Consider the following 16,845-nt stretch of genomic DNA (forward strand, 5'->3'; position numbering starts at 1 on the left):
GACTGGAGAGTCTAGCCAATCAGAAAATAGTTGCTGAAGTGGGTATAGGATGGCCCTTTCTCTTTTTTTTTTTCTCCCAACCACCCTCATAGACTTAAGCCCAGGCATCTCTAAGCACATTCTACTCCTTTAGACCTCACCCCAGGTTCACACTCATACTAAACCACATTTCCTTCTCTTCTGTCATGTAGACTCCATATTTCTTTTTCTGTCTTCACTCCTCATGCTCCTTTACAGTTAATCTAGTTAATCTCATTACTACTCCCACAAAAATTGTACTAGTAACCCTCCCTCCCCCAATCCAATGGATAGAAGAATGGCACTTCCTCTGTAATTTTCGATCTCTTTAGATCTTAGCAGTAGATGTCCTCTGAAATATCTTACTCAGTTTTGCTGGATACATGATTCTTGGCTGTAGTCCCAGTTTGTTTGCCCTCTGGAGAATCATATTCCATGCCCTCTGGTCCATTAATATAGAAGCTGCTAGATCTTGTTTTATCCTTATTGGAGCTCCACAGTATTTGAATTCCTTTTTTCTAGCTGCTTGCAATATTTTCTCCTTGACCTGGGAGTGCTGGAATTTGGCTATAATATTCCTGGAGGTTTTCCTTTTGGGATCTCTTTCAGAAGGTGATTGATGGATTCTTTCAATTTCTATTTTACCTTCTGCTTCTAGACTATGAGGACAATTTTTCCTGACAATCTCTTGGAAGATGCTATCTAAACTCTTATTTTGCTGATGGTTTTCAAGTAGTCCAATGATTTTCAAATGATCTCTTATGGATCTATTTTCCAGATCAGCTGTTTTTCCAAGGAGATATTTCATATTGCCCTCTATTTTTTATTCATTTTGATTTGCTTTACTGTGGCTTGGTTTCTCATAATGTCACTAGCTTCCATTTGTTCAATCCTAATTCTTAGGCAATAACTTTCTTCAGATTGCTTTTTTTTTTTAAGTGAGTCAATTGGGGTTAAGTGACTTGCCCAGGGTCACACAGCTAGTAAGTGTTAAGTGTCTGAGGCCGGATTTGAACTCAGGTACTCCTGACTCCAGGGCCGGTGCTCTATCCACTGCGCCACCTAGCTGCCCCCAGATTGCTTTTTAATCTCCTTTTCTATTTGGCTTTTCAAGCTGTTGACATTTTTCTCATGACTCTCCTGCATTGCTCTCATTTCTCATTCCATTCTTTCCTCCACCTCTCTAAATCTTCTTTCCTACTTTCTCTTCAAAATCCCTTTAGAGTGCTTCCATGGCCTGAGACTAATTCATATTTTTCTTGGAAGCTTTGGATGTAGGGGCTCTGAGGTTGTTACCCTCCTCTGAGGGTGAACTTGAATGCTCATTTATGCTCATGCTGAAGAAACTTTCTATAGTTCTCAACTTTCTTTGATTGCTTACCTTGCCATCTTTTACTTGACTTTTAACTCCCTCTTAAAGTGGGGCCCTACTTCCAAGCTACACTGTCCCAAGCTTCAGAGGGTCCTTAGCAGTAGGTTTAATTCTTTTGGTTCGCCATCTTTTCAGGTCCTTTTTCTCTTGAATTTCCACATTGCAATCTTTGTCCTTTTCCACTCCCTGAACTAGATTACTGGTCTTTTCTCTTTAAAAGGTAATAAAAAGAAGGTGTTTAAACATATAACTGCCAAGATGTGAAAGAATTGAATGCATTTGTACTTCAACTTTTTTTTTTTTTGGTAGCACCAACTGATGGCAACATCTCTTTAGATTGTCTTCCTGTATTGTAGTAGTTCTATTACACAGTTCCCCTCAAGAGAATCCCCCACCTTTTCATAACACAAGATTTATGTCACTTAAACAAACTGTGGAGGCTTCTTTTTTTTCCCCCAGCTTAAACTTTTAACTCTGAAAAACCACTTTGAAGTTTTCAATCCCTTGGGCTGTGTGGCTTGAATTTGTTGATTGTTTTTTTGGAAGCTCTAGGCATTTTTGTGGCAGCAGGATTCTTAGAGAAGAGCCTTTAATCTCTCGGTTGATGTTACTTAAGCTCTATATCTCTAATTAATGGCTTTTCACACCATTAGAGCCAATAACAGAAGACTAGTCTGTTTACTAGCAGAGCTCAAATTTTAACTCAAGAAATATAACTTGGAATCTGCCTAGCCCCCTTGTTACAGTGGCTGCCCCTGCCTTTACACCCTCCTCCCCACAAACTCACAATCAAAGGAAAGTAACCATGGTATGGTTCCAAATTTCAAAAATGAATTTTTGTGATTCGAATGCCTAGCTTTGCTTTTAAATGCTTTTAAAGGCTGCATCCTTCAATACACTTCAAATCCAATAACACAGGTCTTAGATATTTTTAACAATAAATTAAATTGAACATTTATTAATAATTCCATATGTATTAATTGTCCATGTATGTATGTATTTATCTATGTATGCATGTAGGTATGTGTGTATGTCTATGTCTATGTATATGTGTGTACATATATACACACACACACACACACACACACATAGACATATAGACAGACAGACAGACTTTCATAGTTGGATTCCTCAGTATTATCTTATGCCATGCTCAGAGCACAGCTTGCTTGCTGGGCCTTAGGTCTAGAAAACAGGGTATCTCCTAATAATAAAAAGAGAGGAATAAAAAGGGGGCTGATCTTAGCATGGGGATCCTGACGGGTATTTAAAAATTTTATTCTAAGGAGGGGTCTATAGGTGTCACCAGAGTGATTAACAAAAAGGTGATGAATCCCTGCTTTAAGATTTTTCTGCAGATTCCCTGTGCCCTTAATCAGACATATTACCAGGATTCAGAGGATCAGTGGCTCAGGTTCTCCTGCTTTATAAAACTAAGCTGATAACTAACCACCTCAGTGTATCTTCTTTTTATTTTTTTATAACCATGCCTTATTAAGTTTTGCAACCTCCCACTTTGTTTATGTCATCAATTATTTCAGTTATGTTACCTCAAAATTTAATAGTCTATACAAACCAATAAAAAACATAGTTCAATTAGGCCCATGAATTATTCACTGACAAGAAAGAGATAAACATAAAGACTGCACTTTTTATTTTAAAAAATTAACTATCCAATCACTTCCTTATGACTCTTTTAACTTAATCTCACTAAAAAAAACAAAACAAAATTCAGTTTTGCATGCCCTCTCTGAGAAACTACATTTTCAGAACTCTTCCTAGTGGAAGAGTAGTAGTCAGTTTTACATTCACCCACACATTTGCTTCAAAGGAAGAAACACAATGAAGATCTCCTGGGAGAGGGTGGAAAATGAAGGTCATTAAACCTCAAGTGGTAGCTTCTGCAATGTTGATTAAGCTCTGCCTTCAGCTCTTTCCAGCTACCCAAATACTAAGGTCTCTCAATCCCTTTTGCCTGTAATTGGGTGCCTTACAAATGTTTTTTGCTGTTTGTAAAGTAGATTGGGGCCCCTCTCTCATGAAATGTGTGAGATTCAAGAAAAGAAATCTCTGTTAGTAGTGTTGCTGGTCATTTACCATCTTCCTTTTGCTCTCAATTTACCTTCGACCAGTATTCATGATGACATACATCTGAGTAAGAATTAAGTTGAACTATAGGGCATAAGGTTTCATTATTTGGCTGTCAAATTATATTTACCTGAGGGGGGAAAAGGGATCTCTGTAAAGCTTAGCTTTGAACTAATGTCTTATGTAGTAACAAGTGTGAAAGCATGGCAGACATGATATAAATGGCAAAAACAAGATTGACATTGAAGATACAAAGAATCCTATCCATCTTAAAATTATTGTTTGTTCAGTAATGTATGACTTCATGATTCCACTTAAGGTTTTCTTGGCAAAGATTTTTTTTTCTTTCTTTTTTTTTTTTGTGGGACAATGAGGGTTAAGTGACTTGCCCAGGGTCACACAGCTAGTAAGTGTCAAATGTCTGAAACTGGATTTGAACTCAGGTCCTCATGACTCCAGGGCCAGTGCTCTATCCATGGTGGCAACTAGCCACCCCTCTTGGCAAAGATATTGAAGTGGTTTGCCATTTCCTTTTCCAACTCATTTTACAAATGAGAAAACTGAGGCCAACAGGGTTAAGTGACTTGCCCAGGGTCATACAGCTAGTATATGTCTGAGGTTAGATTTGATCTCAAGAAGATGTCTTCCTGACTCCAAGCCAAACCCTAACCACTTTACCACCTAACTGCTTTACAATTATATTTATGTAGCACTAAAATATACAAAGTTTTCTGACAACTTTATGAGAGATATAGAACAAGTATGTTTTACCATCCTCATTATACAGATAAAGAAATAGATTTAGATAGCTTGTGACTTGATGATGGTCACAAAGTTAATAAGTATCTAAGATACCATTTGAACTACTTCAAGTTACATCATTTCTGTCCCTTGTGGTCATATACAACATCAGAATGTAATCCCAAGATTAAGTCCATTGTTAGGAGGCTCTCCTCTTTGGTGGAGAATAATGCCCATGCCTGAGTCAGGGGCAAGGTGGAAGGAGTTCAGGACAGCAGGAGAGAAAAGAGCTTAAGTCTTATTTGAGCTTTCTTTGACTCTCAAAGTCTCTTAGTATTTGGGGCACTTCTGGCTTTAAGGTTTGAGAGAGATGGCCTTAGGTGAGATGTAGGTCTCTCTGTGTCCCTCTCTCTGTGTCTCTCTTTATCTCTGTCTCTTTCTTTCTGCCTCTATTTCTGTTTCTCTGCTTCTCTCTCTGTCTTTCTCTGTTTCTTTATCTCTCTCTCACTCTCTCTCTCCCTCCCTCCCTCCCTCCCCGCTCCTTCCCTTCCTCTGAGTTTCTTCAGTTCCAATAGGAGAGCTCCTTCATGTTGTATTGTTTTAATACATATTCTATGCATATTTTCTCTTGTTTTCTGTTTTTTCTATGAATTAGATAAATGTATTTCTTGACTACCTGCTATGTGTGTTCATTGTGGAGCTGATATTTGATGGAAAGGGGGTCAAGCTTGGTTATAAAGCTTGGATCTTCCTGATTACTGTAATAATAAAAGAGTGATCAGAAGTTAGTTTCAAATTTGAAAAAACACATCCCCTACACTAATAATATTTAAGGGAGAAGATAGATATAATTGTAGCCCAGTACCTCATTTCTCTGAAAGTAAAAAAAAATAGCAGAATGACTCCTAACCTATGATCCCAAACTCACTTCCTCCTCTTGGAAGGAATTAACATCTCCCTTGGAGAAATGTGAGGCTACAAGAGTCTAGAGATTTCTATTATGCCTCTAGTTGAACCACACAATGACACCACACTGCTGCATTGTGGGGGGCAGCTGTCATACCAAAAATATTACTGATTTTTACATTTCTAAGTTTTCTCTGCATCCTATCTAGTAGCAAATTTCAAGGAAGGAAAATGGAAAGGAGATAAGAGTTTACAGGTTCCCCATCCTCAAATGTCTCCTGCTCATCTCACATGGTTCTTATTAAGAATATTGAGTTCCTGTTTTCTCTTCAGTTGTCTGTAAGGTGCTCAGTTCTTCAGAAGCTAAGGCTGCGTTGGGGTGAATCCTCACTTCAGCGGGCAACTAGCCCCACTACAAATAAGTCTCTCCTCATCCATCTCCAGAAATAGCCGTCTCCAAGCTCACTTGCTCTACTCTGCTCTCATCCCTCATGACAATGAGGTTACAGTCACGGAGGATAAAATCAATGCCCTCATTAAAGCAGAGGGTGTAAATGTTGAACCATTCTGGCTGGGATTCTTTGCAAAGGCCCAGAACAAGGTAAACATTGCAAGTCTCATCTGCAATGTAGGACTTGGTGGACCTGCCCCAGCAGCTGGTGGTACTGCTCTTGCTAGCACAGCTGCCCCAGCTGAGGAGAAAAATAAAGAGGAAGCAAAAAAAGAAGAATCTGAGGAGTCTGATGATGATATGGGCTTTGGTATGTATGACTAAATAATTGTTTTTTTGAAAAATTAAATAAAAATCTTAACTCAAAAAGAAAAAGAAGAATATTGAATTCTTGAGTCAAGATGCCCGAGTGAGGAAGCAACCCATTAAAGATCTCCTATATTTCCCCTACAAACCTACATAAAACTGCCTCTGAAATGTCACAGGAACAGAGAAACAGCCTGCCAGGAAAAGGCTCTCTTACCTAGATGGGAGTGAAGTGAGGTCCAGGGGCAGCAGCAGCCCAGAAGCTTCTGGACTCACAGCAGGGGGCCTGAAGCAAAGCTCTGAGCCTGGGGCACTCCACCAGTGAGGCTCCACCCACCTGCAAACCACAAGCTCCCTGGACAGGTGAGCAGTCTGGACAGCATAGCAGGGACCCTCATCAGGCACCCCACAGCTAGCAGGGCCAAAAAAGGGAGGCTTTGACCCCACTGCTGATCAGTAGTGAAGCCTCTCCCAAGCAAATCAACAGCAGGTTCCCATTCCTGCGACCTCCCAGCAGAGACATTTTCCAGGGCAAACCAGCAGCAGGGATTCAGCAGACCTCAACAAAATTACCCTTCCAGGGCCTGCTACCTGAGTGACTGGTTACCATAGCAACAGAGCAGCAGGACCCCTCCCACACATACACACACTTGGGCAGATTGGAAACAAAATTACTCCTCCAGGGCTTGCTAACAGAAAGGCCCTGCTAACAGAGTAAGCCAGCAACAAGGCACCACCCCCTGGGGCCTACCAACAATAAAATCGCTTCTCCAGAGTCAGCTACCAGAAAGACTTTGTTAACTTTAGCAACCCAGCAAAAGCAAGCATCTAAGCCCTAAAGTCCAGTGAAAACCACAAATAAGACCCAGAACCTCAGCACAAACATTATGACAGGTTAAGAATAGAGCCCAACTAGAATAAAAACATAAAGGCACAAAAAAAATGAGTAAAAAAACAACAAAAAGTTTCACTATTGAAAGTTACTACATTGATAGGGAAAATGAAAGCATAAACATAGAGGAGGACAGTAATAACAAAATGGCCACAGGTGAAACTTCATAGAAAAATGCAAATTGGTCTCAGTCTCAAAAAGAATTTCTGGAAGAGCTTAAAAAGGATTTTAAAAATCAAATTAGGGGGGCAGCTAGGTGGCACAGTGGATAAAGCACCGGTCCTGGATTCAGGAGGACCTGAGTTCAAATCTGGCCTCAGACACTTGACACTTACTAGCTGTGTGACCATGGGCAAGTCACTTAACCCCCATTGCTCTGCCTCCCAAAAAAAATCAAATTAGAGAAATAGAATAAATACAAAAATAATGCAAGAGAACCATGAAAAACAAAAACAAAAATTTACTGAGGAAAACAACTCCCTAAAAAATAGATTTAGCCAAATAGAAATGGAAATACAAAAGGTCACTGAAGAAAATAATTCGTTAAAAATTAAAATTGAAGAAATGGAAACTAATGACTGTGAGACACCAAAATGCAATAAAACAAAATCCCAAAAGTAAAAAAATAGAAGAAAATGTAAAATTTCTCATTGGAAAAACAACTGACCTAGAAAATAGATCCTGGAAATATAACATAAGAATTATTGGACTACTTGAAAGCTAAGACCAAAAAAAAAAAAAGGCTAGACAGTATTTTTCAAAAAATTATCAAAGAAAAATTCCCTGAAATATCAGAAACAAAGGGCAAAATAAAAAATGAAAGAATTCACAGATCAGTACCTAAAAGAAATTCCAAAATGAAAACTCCATGGAACATCATAGCCAAATTTCGAAACTCACAGATCAAAGAAAAAGTATTGCAAGCAGACAAAAAGAAACAATTCAAATACCATAGAGTTACAGTCAGAATTACAAAGTATTTGGCAGCTTCCACATTAAAGACTCGCAGGGCTTGGAACACCATATACCAGAAGACAAAGGAGTTAGGTTTGCAACCAAGAATCACCTACCCAGGAAAACTGAATATATTCTTACAGGGGGAAAATGGATATTTAATGAAATATTGGACTTTCAAACATTTCTGATTAAAAGACCAGAGTTGGATAAAATTTTGACCTCAAAACACAAGACTCAAGAGAAACATAAAAAGGTAAAAAAGAAACAGAAAGAAAAACTGTAAGAAATTTAATAAGGTTAAACTGTTTCTAGTTCTATATGATGATATTTGTATGTCTTAATAACGTTATTATAAGATCAATTATTAGAGCAATTAGGGGTATGTAAGGGCTAAAATTCTAGCTATACTACCTAAAATCTAATGAGTGGCCACCAATAAATTATAAGATTTATCAAGACTATTTAAGTGTTTAAGTATTAAGCATTAGAATCAGAGAGAAAGGTAAAAATCTAACTATTTCAAAGAGACCCTATCATCCGACCCACCATGGCAAGGTCAGGAACCAAAAGAGACAGAACCCCTCCACCAGCATCCACTTCCTACTTCATGTCCTCCTCCCAGAAATGGGAGGCTCTTCAAGTTGATTGGCTGGTAGCCTTGATAGTACCCATGAGCAAACATCACTTCCTGATGCCAAGGACCTTGACCACATGGCTTGCCTCAGAGGCCTTCTCCTTATGGCGGAGCTTTTCTACAGTAAGTCTCCAGTAGGTGGAATCATTCAAATCGTTACAGGTATATGTAAAGAGGATGTGGTCATAAGGGATGATAATTTTTGTAAGTCAACTTTACTATAAGAATGATTAGAAGGAGTATATATAAACAGAGGTTATGGTCATAAGGTGACATTGATGGAATGACACCCTGGGAAACATAATAAAAGGGTAAAAAGAAATTGCATAGAAGAAGGAGGGAAGAAATAGAATAACATGAATATCCCCCCTACACACACACATACACACAAACAAAAAGAGGCATAAAAGAACTATCATAATGGAGGGGAGGATGGGGAGCATGGGTAAAGATTAAACCTTACTCTCATCAAATTTGGCTCAAAGAGGGAATAACAAACACACTCAGTTGGATATAGAAATCTATCTTACTGTATAAGGAAGTTTAAAAAGGGACAGTGATAGTAGAAGGGGGAGAGGGGACTGATACAAAGGAGGGAATATTGGGGAAGGCAGTGATCATAAGTAAAATACTTGTGAAAGGGGCAGCTAGGTGGCATAGTGGATAGAGCATGGGCCCTGGAGTCAGGAGGACCTGAGTTCAAATTTGGCCTCAGACACTTAACACTTACTAACTGTGTGACCCTGGGCAAGTCACTTAACCCCAATTGCCTCACCAAAAAACCAAAACAAACAAACAAACAAACAAAAACACTTGTGAGAAGGGGGCAGGGATTAGAATGGGGGGAATAAACAGGTGAAAAATAGCATGGAGAGAAACAAACAGTCATTATAACTATAAATGTAAATGGGATGAACTCACCCATTTAACAGAAGCAGATTGCAGAATGAATTAAATACCCAAATCCTCCAATATGTTGTTTATAAGAAACACATTTAAAGCAGAGAGAAACACAGGGCACACATAAGGGACTGAAAAAGAATCTATTATGCTTCATCTGAAGCATAGAAAGCAGGGGTAGCAATAATGATTTCAAACAAAGCAAAAATAGATCTAGTTAAAAGAGATGAAGAAGGAAAGCATATCTTGCTGAAAGGTACCATAGAAAAGGAAGTCATAACAATACTTAACATATATGCACCAAATGGTATAGCATCCAAATTTTTCAAGGAGAAGTTGAATGAGTTATAGGAGAAAATAGATAATAAAACTATCCTAGTGGAGGACCTTGACCTTTTTCTCTCAGAACTGGATAAATATAAACAAAAAATAAACAAGGAAGAAATTAAGGAAATGAATAAAATTCTTGAAAATTTAGATATAATAGATAGCTGAAGAAAATTGAATGGGAATGGGATGGAATATGCCTTCTTCTCAGTAGTACATGAGCCCTACACAAAAATTGACCATGTGTTAGGGCATAAAAACCTTACAACCAGATGTAGAAAAGCAGAAATAGTAAACACATAGTTTTCAGATCATAATGCAATAAAAATTACATTCAATATTGGATAATTTAAAGAGAGATTAAAAGGCAATTGGAAATTAAATAATCTGATCCTAAAAAACAAGTGGGTCAAAGAACAAATCATAGAAATAATCAAGACTTCTGGGGGGCAGAGCCAACATCACAGAGGAAAGGTAGTGACTTCCTGAAATTCTCCCCCAAAACCCCTCCAAATTCTGTCAAATAATGCCATAAGACAATTTCAGGAGCATTAGAATTCACAAAAGGACAGGGTGAGATAATTTTCCAGCCAAAGACAGCTTAGAAGGTAGGTGGGATAGATCTATTGTGCCAGAGTGAGAGTGGAGCACAGCCCCATGTCCACGCCATGTAGATCCAGCCAAAGGCAGGCCAATCCAGAGGAGCCTCCTGGCTGCAGCTGTGGCTGTGTATGGAACTCAGCCCATGGATGGTGAGGAGTTCAAGAGGTTGGCCACGGAAAGAATATAAGGGTCTCTGATGTTGCTGAGGCCTAACTCTGTTGTTTTGCCCAAGCTAGGATCTGGGTTGCAGTCTTGAACGGCCACCCAGGTGGGGGAGGGGCTAAGTCATATCAGAGCTTGCACAAACAGTGGAAGAGGATTCTCTTCCAGAACAAAGGGCAAGTCCACTTATGGGTGCTTGCAAACAAGAGCACAGACCAGACAGGAGAATGGTGAATGTGCCTATCCTTTTTGTTTTGGGGGATTTTTTTGAGGAATTTTTTTTTAACCTAATGCCAAGTTTTGTTTAATGTACCTTTAATATTATTGTCAATCTCCTGACACAAAATAAATACATCATGACAATGGTTATAGTGAAGGGGCAGCATGGCAGGATGAGAAGTGGGCCAGAGTGGAGCCAGGACACCTCGAGTTCAAAGACAACCCTGAACATATACTTGCTGTGTGACCAAAATAGGATTTCATCTTAGCTTCCTGGTCTATAAAATGCAGACAATAGCACCTACCTCTTAAAGGCTCAGATGAGATAATGCATCCATGGCAAGGAAGCTGAAAGGGCATCACAGATGTCAGTTATTGATGTTATTATTGTTGTCATAGTTAATAGGAGGCTTAAAAAGTTTGTGTTCTCATTTTGTAGCTCATATTTTCTGTGGCTATTCTTTTTCTCTCTTGTTGAGAATTCCTGAGTGTTGACCATGAGAATGGTCTTTTTGAAGTCTCTTTAGAACAATATCTCTGAAAATCTATTCTTGTTCTCTCCCCTTTGAAGAACAAATGTATGTGTAGGAGGAGTGGTGGTGATGGGCAGATGACAAGTGACTGGGGTCAGCACATAGATGAAAAGGGGAGCTTAGAAGGGCACAGTAACTAGAGAGGGAAAATGGTGAGCATGTTCCATTTCTAGTCTGGTCTCTCAGCTTTTACGGTTCACCTCAGATCAAGAGAACATGAGTGAACACCTGAATGCTGGAGATGGGCTTGTTCCAAATTCCTGTTAGCCACTCAAAAATTCCATTGTCCCCCCAAGTGTTTTTGCTTTATAGCCAACTTTTCATGGTGGGTCTATTTAGAGATTTAATTAAGATTATAAATTTACCTGAGCATTCTTCCCTTGGGTTGGTACTTGGCAGGACTGCTTGACTGTCAATTTGAGGGAGGAGGCCCAAAGCCATAAGTGATGTGGTAAGCAGTGTTTTAGCAGGTGTCAAGACAGAGAAGGATGAAATCCAGGGAGGATGGAGACTTTTTATGCTTCTCTAGGGTCTTACACTTGAAAGTCAAATTTTCTATTCAGTTCAGGTCTTTTCATCATGAATACCTGAAAGTCCTCTTTTTCATTTAAGTCCCATTTTTTACCCTGAAGCATTATAAAAAGTTTTGCTGGGCAATTATTTTGCCCTCTGGAATATCATATTCCATGCCCTCCTATCCTTTAATATAGAAGCTGCTAGATCCTGTGCTATCCTGACCATGGCTTCACAGTATTTGAATTGTTTCTTTTTGGCTCCAAGCAATATTTTCTCCTTGACCAGGGAGCTCTGGAATTTGGCTATAATATTCCTGGAAGTTTCCCTTTTGGGATTTCTTTCATGATGTGTTGGTGAATTCTTTCAATTTCTATTTTACCTTCTCCTTCTAGAATATCAGGGTAATTTTCTGTGACAACCCCTTGGAAGATGATATCTAAGCTCTTATTTTGATCGTGGTTTTTAGGTAGTCCAATAATTTTCAAATTGTCTCTCCTGGCTTTATTTTCCAGGTTAGCAGTTTTTCTAAGAAGATATTTCATATTGCCCTCTTTTTAAAAAATTCATTTGGGGCAGCTAGGTAGCACAGTGGATAGAGCACCAGCCCTGGAGTCAGGAGTACCTGAGTTCAAATCTGGCCTCAGACACTTAATGCTTACTAGCTGTGTGACCCTGGGCAAGTCACTTAACCCCAATTGCCTCACTAAAAAAAAAATAAAAATTCATTTATATTTACTTTATTTTGACTTGGTTCCTCATAAATTCACTACCTTCTATTTGTTCAATGCTAATTCTTAGGCAGTTGTTTTCTTCAGAGAGCTTTTCCATTTGGTTTTTCAAGCTGTTGACTTTTTATCATGACTTTCCTGCATCACTCTCATTTCTCTTTCCATTTTTTCCTCTACCTCTCTTACTTTATCTTCAAAGTTCTTTTTGAATGCCTACATGGCCTGAAACCAATTTATATTTTTCTTGGAAGCTTTGGATGTAGGAAACCTGACGTTGCTATCCTATTCTAAGGGTGCACCCTGATTTCCTTGTCACTAAAGAAAATTTCTATGGTTCTCATTTTTCTCTGCTTATCTTTTCCATCTTTTACTTAATTTTTAACTCCTTAAGGTGGGGCCCTGCTTCCAGGCTGCACTGTCCCAAGATTCAGGGGGTCCCAAGTGGTACAATTTAAGGAGGATCAGGTTCTTAACTCACCTGTCCTATTCTCTGGTCTTGCTAATTAACGAGGCAACAAAATTTTGTTTGCTGTTGTTAATTCTGAGGGGCCTGCATCCCTCTCCCACTTGGGCCACTGCCACTCAACATTTCTTCTTGATTCCCTGCTGGGGTGGGACAACCAACTTACCCCTCAGCTCTGGGAAAAACCCCTGTAGACTCCCCACCACCCTGGCCAACTGCTGAGACCTCTCACTAAACCATGAGCTTAGTTCTAGAAGATTCAGGCACTGCAACTGATTCAGAAGCTTGGGTGCAAATTTCTCTGGCACATTCTGCTTGGGGCTGGATCTGTGTTTGCATCTAATTTGCCTCTCCTTAAATCATACCACTGGAGACACCCTGAAGCTTAGGACAGTGTGCTCTGGAAACAGTACCCCACTTTAAGGAGTTAAGAGCAAAGAAATAGGCTGTCAAAATGAGATGGCCGAAAAAGATGCTGACCCTAGAAGGTTTCTTTGGTGACAAGGAAGATCAAAATACACCCTCAGAGGAAGATAGAAAAGTCAAAGCTCCTATATCCAAAGCTTACAAGAAAAAATATGAATTGGTCTCAGGACATGGGAAGTGCTCAAAAAGTACTTTGAAGATAAGGCAAGAGAGGTAGAGGAAAAAATGGAAAGAGAAATAATAGTGATGCAAGAAAGGCATGAAAAAAAAATTCAATAGCTTGAAAAGCTAAATGGAAAAGAAGAAGAAAAAAAGCTCTCTGAATAAAATAATTGCTTAAGTATTAGGATTGAGCAAATGTCAGCTAATGACTTTATGAGAAATGAAGACACCATAAATCAAGACCAAAAGAATGGGAAAAATAGAGGGCAATGTGAAATATCTCCTTGAAAAAACAACTGACATGGAAATAGATTCAGGAGAGATAATGTGAAGATTATTGGACTACCTGAAAGCCATGAAAAAAAAATTAATTAAAAAAAAATTTTTTAAAGCTTAGACATAATTTTCCAAGAAATTATCAGGGAAAATTGCCCTGATATTCTAGAAAAAGAAGGTACAATAGAAATTGAAAGAATCCACCAATCACCTCATGAAAGAGATATCAAAAGGAAAACCTCCAGTAACAATATAGCCAAATTCCAGAACTCTCAGGTCAAGGAGAAAACATTGCAAACATCCAGAAAGAAACAATCCAAGTACTGTTGAGCCACAGTCAGGATAACATTAGATCTAGCAATTTCTACATTAAAGGATCAGAGGACTTTGAATATGATAGTCTGTATGGCAAAGAAACTGGGATTACAATCAATAATCACTTACCCAGCAAAACAGTATAATCTTTCAGGGGGGAAAATGTGAATTCAATGAACAGAGAGTATTTTCAGGAATTCTTGATGATAATAACTGAGCTGAATAAAAAGTTTGACTTTAAAATACAAGACCCTAGAGAAACATAAAAAGGTAAACAGGGGGGGAAAGCAAAAGGGATATTAAAAGGTTAAACTGTTTATATTCCTACATAAGATGATACCTGTAACTCATGAGAATGTTCTCATTATTAGGGCAGGTGGATAGAATATATTTAGACAGAGGGTATAGGTATGAGTTGAATATGAAGGGAATATATCTTTAAAAAAATAAAAATAAGGGATGAGAGGAATGTACTAGGAGACAGGGAATGGGATAAAGTGTCTCACATAAAAGAAGCAAGAAAAAGCAAATGGAAGGGGAAAATGGGGGAGGTTCAGGAGAGGGAGTGAGCCTTACTCTCATCAGAATGACCCACTTGGTTATAGTAATCTATTTTACCCTGTAAGAAAGTAGGAAGGGAAGGGGTTAAGGGGGTTGGGGGGTTGAAAAAAGAAAGGACAGATTGGGGGATGGTGCAGTCAGAAGCAAATTTGAGGAAGGGTAGGGTGAACGAAGATAGAACATATCAGGGGGAAGGAATAGGATGGAGGGATACAGAGTTAGCAATAGTAACTGAAAAAAAAAACATTTGAAGCAGAAGCAAGAACAATGTAGGATGATGATGATAAGGATGTAGAGGATGATGATGAAGATAAAAAGTATGGAACTTTGTTGAGCTATTGTGAAGAAAATTCTTTGTCATTTATAAGGCACTACATAAATGTTATCTATTATTGTTGTTGGAATAATCAATATCATGGATTTATTGTAAGGAAATCTTTCTTTAAAGTACTATATAAATGTAGTTTACTATTTAAAAAATGATGAGCCAGGTGCTATAAGAAAAACCTGGACAGAATTACATGAGCTGATGCAAAGTGAAATTTAATGTATACAAAATAAAAGTAATATTGTAAGATGAATGACTGTTTTGTTATTGTCATATTGTTTGTTAGAATAGGGTATTATATTCTGTTATTTTTTACTATTTCATCAAGGAAACACCCTGTGTTTCTTGAAGAAACAAAGGGGGAACTGTAATGATTGGAATGACGCCACCTGCTGGAGACTTACTGTAGGAAAGCTCCGCTATGAGGAGAAGGCTACTGAGGGCAAGACATGCAGCTTTTCTTTGGCATTAGGAAGTGACGTTTGCTTGTGGGAGGAAGAGGGGGCAAGGCTGGCTCTCTTTCTTTCACCAGAACTTTCATGGAGAGCTGAGCAGGAGAACTGTAGCTCCCTGAGTTATATAGATGAATCTACGCCTTTCTCTCTCTCTTCACCAGATTCTTATTCTCCTTAATAAATGCTTAAAAGTCTAAACTCTTGCTAAAGCTTATAATTTATTGTCGACCACTCATTAGATATTTTAGACAGACTAGCTAGAATTTTAGCCCCTTACAATAGCAAGTACACCCAATTTTTAAATTTATTTTGTAAATAAAATAAGCATAAGTCATCTCCAAGGATGCATCAGGCAATGGCTATAAATAAGTAATGATGACCATAGCAACATGTAATACTAAGGTTAGACAAACCTGATAACTACAGTTTTGGAGTTAAAATGAAATTTAGAGATTTTTTTGTCAAGTACCTTCATTTTACAGATGATGAGTGTGGGTTCCCAAAATCTTAGACAACTTACCAAAGGTCAAAGTAGTAAGGGACAGAAATGCAATTTGATCCCAGATTTTCTGAATCAAGTTTTGTGTTCCCTGCCCCCCAAACTCCATACTTATATGGCAATAGACATTTGTGTGTGTTTCTAAAATCATCACTGCTCAAGCATGCATGTATTTAGATTACACCAGAAGGTTTCTGGAAGTTGACAGCTGTAGTAAAATATGTTCTTCATCATTAATGACTTCAGCTTGTTACTCCTTGCATATGCTAGGGTGAAACCTCCACTAAATATTCTGATGCCTCACCATGGCATGGAGGTGAGCCTGACTCAAAGAAACAGCCTCTTTGAGAAGTGTTACCAAGGTGCAAAGGTGTCAAGCACAAGCTAGGTCTAGAAACAGACCTTGTCATCTAAGCCTGATGAAATTTTCTGATCACAGCAAAGTAGAAAAATGTCCACTTAAGTTAAAAGGGAATTACCATCCAAACGAATAAAATATAAAAATGGATAAAATCGCAGGTCCTCAAAATACTATGCCATCTTGTCATTAGTCAATAATACATTGACATCCATAGTTTAAGGCTAATGAATCATAAAATGTTAATAGTTAAAAGAGTTCTAATTAGATTAATAATTCTTGATCCATATCTTTGCATGTGTGTCTCTGTCTCTGTCTCTCTGCTTCTGTATCTGTCTATCTTTGTCTCTGTTTATCTCTTTGTGTCTCTCTCCCTCTCTCCTTCCCCCCTCCAATTTTGTACATAGATACTACCAAAATGAGCCTCCAACATCCAAGTGACAATATGTGTGACATAGTCAGACCTAAAATTCAGGAAGATCCCTTTAACAGATGCATGGAGGATGAATTTGAGTAGGAAGAGATTTCCTGAACTCTTCAGGTTAAAAAAAAAAGTGGCTATTTTAGTGTACCCCATTTCTTCTTCTTTCTCTGCACCTTTGCAAAGAATATCTTCAGGTGTAGCATGTATTCGCTCTGAATTTCTGTC

Source organism: Dromiciops gliroides, chromosome 1 (genome assembly GCF_019393635.1).
Source record: "Dromiciops gliroides isolate mDroGli1 chromosome 1, mDroGli1.pri, whole genome shotgun sequence".
In the NCBI taxonomy this organism is placed as follows: domain Eukaryota; kingdom Metazoa; phylum Chordata; class Mammalia; order Microbiotheria; family Microbiotheriidae; genus Dromiciops; species Dromiciops gliroides.